A 12260-nucleotide genomic window follows, 5' to 3' on the forward strand; every position below is an offset into this window, starting at 1 on the left:
GTGCTCTTTTCCTCTTCATCTATATTCTCCATCATTCATCAACTCTCATCCATCCTACTCTCCCTTTCTCTTCTTACCAGGGCCGGCCCTAGGCATAGGCAGGCTAGGCCCGTGCCTAGGGCCCACACTTTTCGGGGGCCCAAAATAAAAAAAATAAAAAAAAATTATTAAGCTTTTATTTAAGTAAAATTTAAGTGTATTATAAACAACAAATATTCATAGCTTAGTTGGTTGAGGTGGATGGCATAATGTCTAAGGTCATGGTTCAAATCCCATAGCACTTTTTTTTTTATATATTTTTGAGGGCCCCAAAATTTAATTCGTCTTGGGCCCATATATTTTCAGGGTCGGCCCTACTTCTTACCAAACATAATATAAATACTATTTTTTTATTTACAACAAAAAATTATTTGTTTGTGAGTAAAAAATTACAATTAACATCATATAATGTAACTCCAATCTTTTACCATAAAATATTAGTTTGACTAAAAATACATTTTACTTACAACAATAAATTATAATTTTTTACTAATTATTTTAGTTACAATTTTACAGATTTTTTAACGATGACAAAGGTATGGAGATATATATTTTCTTTTGTCACAAAATTTATTGCAATTAAAAGTAATATTTTTTGTAGTAATTTTTTTTACCTAAACATCTAAAAGAATCTTTTTTATTCCTAGAAACTAGAAAATTGATTGCTTAAAAGGAACTTAGCAAATTAAAGTGGTTGTAATTTTTGTGAATTTTATCATATTATGTGGAAAGAATTAATAAAAAAAAATTCTTTTCAAATATGAAACAGAAAAATGACTACATATCAATGAAAAATAAATACCATTGATTAATTTCAAGCATGAATACGATACGAGCAGGGCCGGCCCTGAAAATTTATGGGCCCAAGACGAATTAAATTTTGGGGCCCTCAAAAATATATCAAAAAAAGAGTGTCATGGGATTTGAACCCATGACCTTGGACATTATGTCCTCCACCTCAACCAACTAAGCTATAAATATTTGTTGTTTATATTACACTTAAATTTTACTTAAATAAAAGCCTAATAATTTTTTTTTATTTTTTTATTTGGGCCCCCGGAAAGTGTGGGCTCTAGGCACGGGCCTAGCCCGCCTATGCCTAGGGCCGGCCCTGGATACGAGGTATGTTTTGGTCTTCATAAGTTTTTTATTTTTTTCTTTTTTTTTTATTAAAAAGAAAATTCAAGCAACACAAAATAATAATACTTCAAAATAAGTATTTATAACATCAATATTAATTTTAAAGCTTTAACTATTTTAATCTAATTCTTTTTTTAAAAAAAAAAATATACGTTAATCTGATGCTATAACAGTTAAATTTTATGAATATATTAACAACTCCAAAATAAAATATTACAAAATTTCAAGTACAATGTTTATCCCCACTAATAAATTTAAATAAAGAACTTATTAAATTATTATAACTATATATATAAATGTAGAGAATCATAGTTAACATATATGATCTGGCCTTAACATGACACTTAAAAAAAAAATTGTAAATGATAGTTATTGGCGGCCGGTGTATCTAATATCAAATGATAATTTATATTTAAAATAATGGCAATTTGAAATACAGTTGATCAAATAATCATTATTTATATACACATGAATAACATAACATAATAAATATTTATGTGACAAATTAATTATTTTTAAAATGTTAGATCATCTTAAATTAAAATAATTGGTTGAAATTATTTATTACAACTTAACAAGTTTGTAAGGATGTGATTTTGTCCCGTTATTGTACTTTTACGGATTGTAATCCGTGATGTACGTCAGCTGTCAGATGAGATGTTATTTGATCTGACGGCTGAGATTGACCTAGGGGTAATTAGGGTTAAAAAATAGAAACGTACCCTGACACTCATTTAATGTACCCTGAGACCCATCTAATGTACCACGGAATACATTCCGTGAAAGTACATCACGGGACAAAATCATATCCCCGAGTTTGTATACACATTTTATTAGTCATGAATTTTGTGGTATATATGGTTCCTTGCTAGGATAATAATAGTTTGTCCTTGATTTGGGGTCTTTATTTTTGAATGGTTGTGCTCCTTTATTATAATAAATAAATGTATTTTATCGTTTGTTTCATCATTTTGATGTGAGATCGATTTTAACATTTATATCACCTGCACTGTAAAGTTATTTTATCTTATCTAAACTCGAACATAAATTTATTTTATATAAAGTGTGATTATATAACAAAATTTTTGGTTTAACAACACATTTTTTATTATTACGTTAATTTTAACGGAATATCTCATTAATTAACAAAATATTATTTATTAATTTTATAATATTATTATATATATTTAAAAATAAAAATTATATAGATATTTTATATAAAGAAATTTTAATTTAAATTTAAAGTACTTAAAATATTATAGATATTTTTAATCATATTTTTAAAGTTATTGGTTTAACTTTAAATTAAAATAAAAAAAATTTATGTAAATATTTTATATAAAGAAATTTAAATTTAAAATATTGTAAATATTTTTAATTATATTTTTAACTTTATTATTATTTATTTTATATTTTAAATTGAAATGGTTGTACTAAGAAATTGATTGCTTTCCATTTTAGTTATAGTAAACTAATTCACACACCATATTTTTCGTAAAGTTTAGGAATAAAAAACGTTTATATCAAATTTACGAATCTAGTTTATTTATAAACACATTCAAATTTGATTTTGTGAGTTTTGGTTAAGAATACAGTAAATTACAATATATACATTATCAGATACGTTATCTCATTAAGAAAATTTAAAAAATTTTAAAAATACGTATATGTAATCATATCCAAATGACACTCTAATGTAGCAATAGCTAAATTATTTTTTTTAAAGATCAAAAATCTCAAACCCCATTTAAAAATTAAAAAAAAAATACATTACCTAATTAAAAAAAATTAAACATACATGTATTGTACTTAACATCACATAATTGAACCTAATTAAAAAAGAAACTAATTATACGTGTGTTGCACGTAACATCAACCTAATTATCTTTTACAATACATTTCATTAAATGTATATATATATATACATATTTCTTTTTAATAGAAATATATGAGTTATTTGCGGCATAACCTCCTTAAGTGACCAGATTTTTGCAACTAACCCCAAATTCTAAAATTTTGGTGGTAAAACCTCCTAAACCCAAGTTCTGTTAGCAGTTAGCCCTTTCCATCCATTTTTGGCTGTTAACTGCCATGGTGGAATGTCCACGTGTATACAGTGTACACGTGGCACAATTTGATTTGTCCACGTAAAGAAATAATTAAAAAATAAAAAATTAATTATTTTAAACATAAAAAATAAAAAATAAAAAATTTCTTTTTTCTTTAAAATTTAAAAAATTAAAAATTAAGAAAATAATTTTAAAAAAAATAAAAATTAAAAAAAATCTAATACCCTCTTTCTCTTCTTCACAGATCGTTCTCTCTCTCTCTCTCTCTCTCTCTCTCTCTCTCTCTCTCTCTCTCTCTCTCTCTCTCTCTCTCTCTCTCTCTCTCTCTCTCTCTCTCTCTCTCTCTCTCTCTCATTGCCCTACCCAAAACCCCAAGAACCAACCTCAGATCGGACCTCTTATAGGTGAAGCAAGAGACCGAATCTTCACCGTCCGTTCACCGTCCAGTTACCCCACCTCCCTTCCATCCTCGAATCTTCACCGTCTGTTCCATCAAGCCTTTCCTTAAGCGGCGACAAGGCCTCGGCAGGCCTCAAGCTCCCAGATCTCGAGATCAACGGGTCCAGTGGGGCCGCGTGGTGGTTCTTCCTCCGTCTAAGCAAAGCCGACATTGGGGAAGCACTCCTCGCCGGACTCTTCACCCTCGACAGAGGTGGGGTTACAGGGGCACTGTTTGAAATTCGAAGGGAGGAAGAGATGAAGGAATGGCATTCCGTAGATAAGGAATCAGATTAGAGGGATTGTAGCCAACGAAGAAGATGAAGGACTCACTTGGTATGAAGGGATTGGACTTGGAAAGGAAGAAGACATTGGGCTCTGATTTTGGGAAGCGTAAGGGGTGATTCTTGTGGAAGTACCTGCTACATCCATTGGGACCGCCCTGCATCCCTACGATCAACCACATCCATTCGTGAGGGTGGTTGAAGAAGAAGAAGAAGAAGAAGAAGAAACGGAGGAGGGGCGGCGGGTAGGGCAGAGAGAGAGAGAGAACGAGAAGATCAGAGAAAGAGGGAGGGAATTAGGGTTTTCTTTTTAATTTTTATTTTTTTAAAATTGTTTTTTTAATTTTTAATTTTTTAATTTTTAAAGAAAAAAAAATTAATTTTTTTATTTTTAAAATAATTAATTTTTTATTTTTTTAAATATTTATTTACGTTGACTAATATAATTGTGCCACGTGTACACTGTGTACACGTGGACATTCCACCATGGCAGTTAACAGCCAAAAATGGATGGAAAGGGCTAAGTGCTAACAGAACTTGGGTTTGGAAGGTTATACCACCAAAATTTTAGAATTGGGGATTAGTTGCAAAAACTTGACCACTTAAGGAGGTTATGCCGCAAATAACTCGAAATATATATATTTATATAGGATACATCTACAATAAGCACATCAATTCTGTTCCTATGGTGGGGACAATTTATTATTCGTTGATTGATGATCCAACGGTGTAGTAGTCTTAGGAATATAATTATAAGTGTGGACTTCATTACGTATGATTTTTTTTTGGCTCTACTGAAAAAAATCTGAAAAATTCTGAAAAAGTGTCTGACAAAAAGAAAAACTCTTAAAATATAAAAATAATAGTAAAATCAAATCAAGCTCACCAGTAAGATCTGTTCCCACTCCATTTTCTAAATGATGTGAGAATTGAGACTTTTGTCTGGATTTGTTATATGCAGGCACATATGTGAAAGGAAAACAAGGTCTTTCGATGGGCGCATTTCTGACGTCCATATTCATTACAATGGAGCTCGATTTATTTCCAACCCTCTTTCTCACTCTCCCCTCATGAATTTCTTCAAAGGAGACTCTCCCCCTCTCTCCCCCCTAATGATTTTTTTCAAAGGAATGATCAAATTTTCATTTAATTTATTTATTTTCCACACAAGCAATTTAAATGAAAAGTGAAGACTATGAAGTTAGAAAGAACTTCACAGAACATGACTTTCTTATTATAATAATTGTAAAAAAAAAAATTATCTTTATTTCGTTCAAAAGTAGAAACAATCTCTGTAGTAACAAAGGAAAAACTCTCACCACCAAAATTATAGAAATTGAAAGAAAAAAAAAATCTGGTATTTTTTGTTTGGTTCTTGTGAAAGTGAAAGTGAAAATTAGAGAGATAAAATAAATAAGATAAAGAAATTTAAAAAAGGGAATAAGTTTTTTAGAGCTTAATTTTGAAAGATAGAAATTACTAATTTTATTTGTACCTTAATTATAGATAGGATTAAAACTTAGTTTTGTTGGATATTGATATTATCTTTTATATAAATATATATATATATATATATATAAGAAAGGCATTATCAATCAAAATGGTATAATTTGGTAGATATCAAAGTCTGGGGAGCATGGTTTAGTACATAAACAATCAGTAAAATAGTAAAATTGAATGAAATTAGACAAAAGTCCTTAAATCTAACATTCTCAAAATTCATGGGAGATTTTTAACGACCATAAAAATTAAGGGAGTACGATTTGGTACATGTTTAAATTTAGGGAGCAAAAATCTTAATTAGCCTTAATTTTAATAAATTCCATGTCATCTAATGATTGATAAATGAGAGATATATATTATTGTGAGAAAATATGTAAATATATATTTTTTTTCAACTAAATATTATACATATATAATCGATGGCCAAGCTTACGTAAATGTCTTGGTGGTCCAGTTTCGGAGGTGTTACGGACCTTGTCAGAGATGCTTTCTCGTGGAGATTTTGAGCATGCTTTGATGATGTTTTGGTGGGTCTAATTCGACAGAAATTCAGTGTTGTTTGGCGGTACAATTTTTCATGTTGACGTCATGTCACAGCTTGCATTTGCTGCACTGTCGGAGTTCCAAGATCATAGGCAATGAGGCTTCTTCCAAGTGGCTGTTGAGCCAGTTTTACAGACTTCATCAAGGCGGCTACTGCTGGAAATTATTTTACCAGGATCTTAGATCTACTCACAAGTATGTTGATTAACACCCTAAATATGAACTTTCTAAAACGATGAAATAAACACATATAAAGTTTAGGAAACCTTACATTGGGTGCAGCGGAATTAAATGACTCATTCCGTTCAGATCTCTAACCCTTGTATCCTTTCTGTCGCAGAGTATTATCAAGATCTGAACCTGGATCTCTTTATCTGAATCTTTGATGCTGAAACTCCTTTTGTTGATGATCTTTCTTCACGATCTTCCTCACTATGATTGAGGTATTGCTTGCTGTGTGTGGGCACTACTCTAATCACTAAGGGGTTTCGAAATATTCAAGGAAGAAGAGAGAGAGAGAGAGTGGCGGCCAAGGTAGAGAGAGAGAGGCTCAGGTTTTTCTAAAAAAAATGTGTGTAATTTTCCTGAAGCCTTCACTACCTATTTATAGCATTCCACTAGGGTTAGGTTTGAATTATTTGGCATTAAAATAATGAAAATATCAGAGGTAAAACTCCTATAAAAGTGGCCGGCCATGGCTTATTGGATTTGGGCCTCACTTTTTGCAATTTTGCAATTTTATCACTTTTGTATCTGATTTTCTCAAAAACACCAATTTTCTAATTCAACCATTTAAATGCCAATTCTAACTATTTAATAACTATAAATAATTATTAAATAATATTGTCATTTATCATATTTATTAATTGAACCATACAAAGTATCATAATTAACAAATATGCCCCTAATAACTCTTTCTTTACAATTTCGCCCTTACTTAGTGAAAATTTCACAAATAGACATAGTCTAACTTGAGAATTATAATTGATTAATCAAAACCAATTACATGAGTCTTACAAACAATATTATCTCAACTAGTGCGGGGACCATGGGTCTGTTGGAAGTTATTTTACCAGGAACTTAGATCTACTCACAAGTATGTTGATTTAACAACCTAAATAAGAACTTCTAAAACGATGGAAAATTAAACACATAAAAGTATCAGAAATCTTACATTGGGTGCAGCGGAATATATGTCTCCTCCCACTCAGATCTCTAACCCTTGATTCCTTTCTGTAGCAGAGTAAAATCAAGATCTGAGCCCGATAGTCCTTCTTTGTTGTTTCTGAATTCTACACAGCCTTCCTCACTATGATTGAGGTATTACTTGATGTGTGTGGGCACTACTCTAACACTTATAGATTTCAAAACAGTGAAGGAATAGAGAGAGAGAGAGAGAGAGAGAGAGAGAGAGGGTGGCGGCTCAGAGAGAAAATTCTATCAGAATAATGTTGTGAATGTGTTGTTGAAAACTGAAGCCTTTGCCTTCTATTTATAGAAGACCACCCAGGGCTATGATTGAATTAATTGACATTTAAAATTGAAAAAATCAAAGAGAAAAGGAAGCTTAAGTGGCCGGCCTAGGCATTGTGGAAACAAGGCTTGCCACTTTTCCAACTTTTCTTTTCCTACATTGATAGTTTCCTGTTTTGTCAAAAACTGTCAATTCCTTTGTTCAACCACATAAATGTCAAATCTAATTATTTAATAATTAAAATTAATTATCAAATAATATATTGTCATTTATTTTATTAATAATAAAACTAATTAAAGTTTCCTAATTAATAAATATGCCCTTCAAAATCTCTATTTACTGTTTTGCCCTTAATAAGTGATAAATTCTCAAATAGACACAGTCTATCTTGATAATTATAATTGATTAATTAAAATCAATTAAATGAGCCTTACAAGTAATATTATCTCAACTAGTGGGGGGACCATGGGTCTATATATCCGAGCTTCCAATAAGCAGATCTAGAATTTACCACTTAAATTCACTGACTTATTAATTCTTCGTTGAATCCACACATAGAACTCAGAATTGCACTCTCAGTATATAGAATGCTCTATATGTTCCACCATATAGACACATCATTAGTTATCCATTGTTATAATCCTAATGTGATCAATGATCCTCTATATGAATGATTTACACTGTAAAGGGACTAAATTACCGTAACACCCTACAATGTATTTTATCATTAAAACACTTAACCCTGTATAAATGATATTTCAACTAAGTGAAATGAGTACTCAATCATTTATCTCGTTTGGTTAAGCTCGAAGGAAATCACCCTTTGCTTACTATTCGCCAGATAGAAGCTATAGATTCCATATTTATGTTAGCGCTCCCACTCAATCGTACTACCGTGTTCCCAAAATGTATGTATTGCCCTGACCAAAAATTAGGCTTAACTAACAAATCAAAGAACACGAATAACACTCTCGAGATTGAGCCTAACCATATCAGGATTTCGATCATGTGATCTAGGATCAACTTATGATATTGAATTGAATAGATATTTACGGTAAGTTTCATAAATCTATTTCAAAGTTCAATATCGGTCCATTCCAATGCATACTCCATGCATCCAACCTGAGCTTTACTTTAACCTATGTTCTGGAAAGAACATAACATTTCTCCAAATGCAAGTAAACTCTGTTGTAGATTGTCATATCAGTAAAACCCAGTGTTCTGATAAATCTAGGAATACTTTATTCACATAGTCATATTTACTTTCCACTGTGTTGACAACACAATAAACATGATCAAGTATGTGAAAGGGGTTTCGATGAATTTATAAATCAAATAGACAAACAATTGATTAATTGAACCAAAACATACACAAATGAATAAAAAATACTTCTGTTACTTTATTGATATTGAATAATCTGGATTACATTGAAATAGAGTTTTATTTAGGGCATAAAACCCAACAGGGTCTATATAACCGAGCTTCCAATAAGTAGATCAAGAATTTATCACTAAAATTCACTAACTTATTAATTCTTCGTTGAATCCACGCATAGAACTTAGAATTGCACTCTCAGTATATAGAATGCTCTATATGTTCCACCATATAGACACATCATTAGTTATCCATTGTTATAATCCTAATGTGATCAATGATCCTCTATATGAATGATCTACATTGTAAAGGGATTAGATTACCGTAACACCCTACTATGTATTTTATCCTTAAAACACTTGACTCCGTATAAATGATATTTCAGCTTATGTGAAATGAGTACTCCACTATTTATGTTCGTTTGGTCAAGCTCGAAGGAGATCATCCTTTGCTTACTACTCGCCAGATAGAAGCTATAGATTCCATGTTTATGTTAGCGCTCCCACTCAATTGCACTTTCGTGTTCCCAAAATGTACGTATCACCCTGACCTAAAAGTAGGCTTAACTAACAAATCAAAGAACACGAATAGTCTTTCAAGATTGAGCCTAATCATAACAGGATTAAGAACATTTGATCTAGGATCAACTAGGCGATATTGACTTGAATAGATTTTACGGTAAGTTTAATTAAATCTAAGTCAAAGTTCAATATCGGTCCCTTCCGATGCATACTCCATGCATCCAACGTGAGCTTTACTTTAACCAATGTTCTGGAAAGAACATAGCATTTCTCCAAATGCAAGTAAACTCTTGCTGTAGATTATCATATCAGTAAAACCCTGTGTCTGATAAATCTAGGAAACTTTATTCACATAGTCATGTTTATTTTCCAATGTGATGACAACACAATAAACAAGATCAAGTATGTGAAAAGGGTTTAAGATGACTTTATAAATCAAATAGACAAGCAATTGATAAAGTGAACCAAAACATACACAAATGAATGAAAAAAATACTTCTGTTTCTTTATTGATGTTAAATAAAATAGATTACATTGAAATGGAGTTTTCTTTAGGGCATAAAACCCAACAGCTGCTGTCGTCATCTGGTTTTACTCTGGCCAATGATGTTGTAGTGGTTCAAGGTAGAAGATATGTCAGACTAGGTGGGGTTATTCGTTGATAAGAGCCTTTTAGTCTCTAAAATTATTGATTTCTCCATAGTTAGAGGATGTTGTTACTTAGTAATTTTAGTATTTTTCATCATTTTGGAATAATCTATTGAAAAATAAATATTATTAATTTAAAAAATAATATTTTATTTTAATTTGGGGTTTGAAAATTAGAAAAATCGAATTTTGGGGAAAAATCTCACAAAATTTGGGTTTTTGGGTGTAGGCAGCCCAGTAGGCTGCACGTGCAGCCCCAGGAAGCTGCAAATCCCAGAGACGCGTGCGCGGAAGGAGGGACATGGGCGAGAAATTTTGGCGCTTGCAGGGTCTTCGTGGGCGGACAGCAGGGTCACACGGGCGTGTTCAGCATGCGTGACCGAGGCTTCAGACAATTCCTGTCTGAAGGACGCGCACGGATGGGCTTCCTTGTCCGAGTGCCTAGTGCACTCGATGCACCCACTCGACAACCATGCATCCAAAATTTTCAAAATTCATAATTTTTGCAATTTTTATCGGAATTGAGTTCTGTAAAAAAAACAAAATTGCTTAATTTTTCACAAGGAATCCAAATAAAATATTTTCAGAAACAAAATAAAATTTTTTCGTGGAAATTTTTTTGTAAAACACATACATTCATCACATAAGCACATAAACCACATGAAGCCATCCAAATTAATACAAATCATCGTTTTAATTCATATTTCATGAAAGTAAATCATTACCATGGCTCTGAGGCCAGTTGTTGGAAATATTTTACCAGGATCTAGATTTACTAACAAGTATGTTTCATTAACATCCTAATATAAATTTCTAAAACAATGAAATAAACACATAAAGTTTAGGAAACCTTATATTGGGTGCAGCGGAATATAATGACTCCTTCCGTTCAGATCTCTAGCCCTTGATTCCTTTCTGTAGCATAACATAATCAAGATCTGAACCTGGATCTCTTTCTCTCCTTCCTTTGATGCTGATTCTCCTTCTTATTGTTTGGAATCTCTTACAGTCTTACACACTATGATTGAGCCTGATTCTCCTTCTTGTTGATTAGATTCTTCACAATCTTCCACACTATGATTGAGATACCACTTGATGTGTGTGGGCACTCACTCAATCACTCAAGGTATGATAATTTTAAGAAGAAAAGAGAGGAATGTGGTTTCGGCTATGGTATAGAATAGGAGGCTCAACTTTTTCCTGGAGGTAAGAAATTTCATCTATCTTTAAGTGTGAGCCATCACTATCTATTTATAGGTAACCACCTAGGTTTAGGTTAGATTTAATTAGCATTAAAATAATAGAAAACTAAATGGTAAAATCAACACTAAGTGGCTGGCCTTAGGATGTGGATTGGGCCCCACTTTGCAATTTTGTCATTTTGTCATTTTCCCACCTCATTTTCTCAAAATACCAATTTTCCAATTTAACCACTTAAATGCCAATTCCAATTATTTAATAACTAAAAATTAATTATTAAATAATATTGTCATTTAATATATTTATTAATTAGACTAATCAAAGTCTCTTAATTAATAAATAAAACCTAAAATCTCTTTTCTTCACATTTTTGTCCTTACTTAGTGAAAATTCATAAACTAGACATAGTCTAATTTTAGAATTATAATTGATTAACTAAAATCAATTAACTGAGTCTTACAAGAAGTATGGTCTCAACTAGTATGGGATCTATGGGCCTATATAACCGAGCTTCCAATAAGCAGACCCAGAACTTACAAGGTAATTTCATTAACTTATTAATTCCTTGTTGCATCCACGCATAGAACTTGGAATTGCACTCTCAGTCATATAGAACGCTCTATATGTTCCACGATATAGATACGCTATAAATTATCCATTGTTATAATCCCATTATATGTTCCACGATATAGATACGCTCTATATGTTCCAATAAGCAGACCCAGAACTTACAAGGTAATTTCATTAACTTATTAATTCCTTGTTGCATCCACGCATAGAACTTGGAATTGCACTCTCAGTCATATAGAACGCTCTATATGTTCCACGATATAGATACGCTATAAATTATCCATTGTTATAATCCCAATAATCAATGATCCTCTATAGATGATCTACAGTGCATAGGGATAAAATTACCGTTACACCCTTTTAATGAATTTTATCCTTAAAACACTTGCCACCTATAAATGATATTATAGTGAATTAATATAGTCACTAAAATGAACATTCTATCATTTATCTCTA

This window comes from Cannabis sativa, chromosome 1, assembly GCF_029168945.1.
Source record: "Cannabis sativa cultivar Pink pepper isolate KNU-18-1 chromosome 1, ASM2916894v1, whole genome shotgun sequence".
NCBI lineage: Eukaryota > Viridiplantae > Streptophyta > Magnoliopsida > Rosales > Cannabaceae > Cannabis > Cannabis sativa.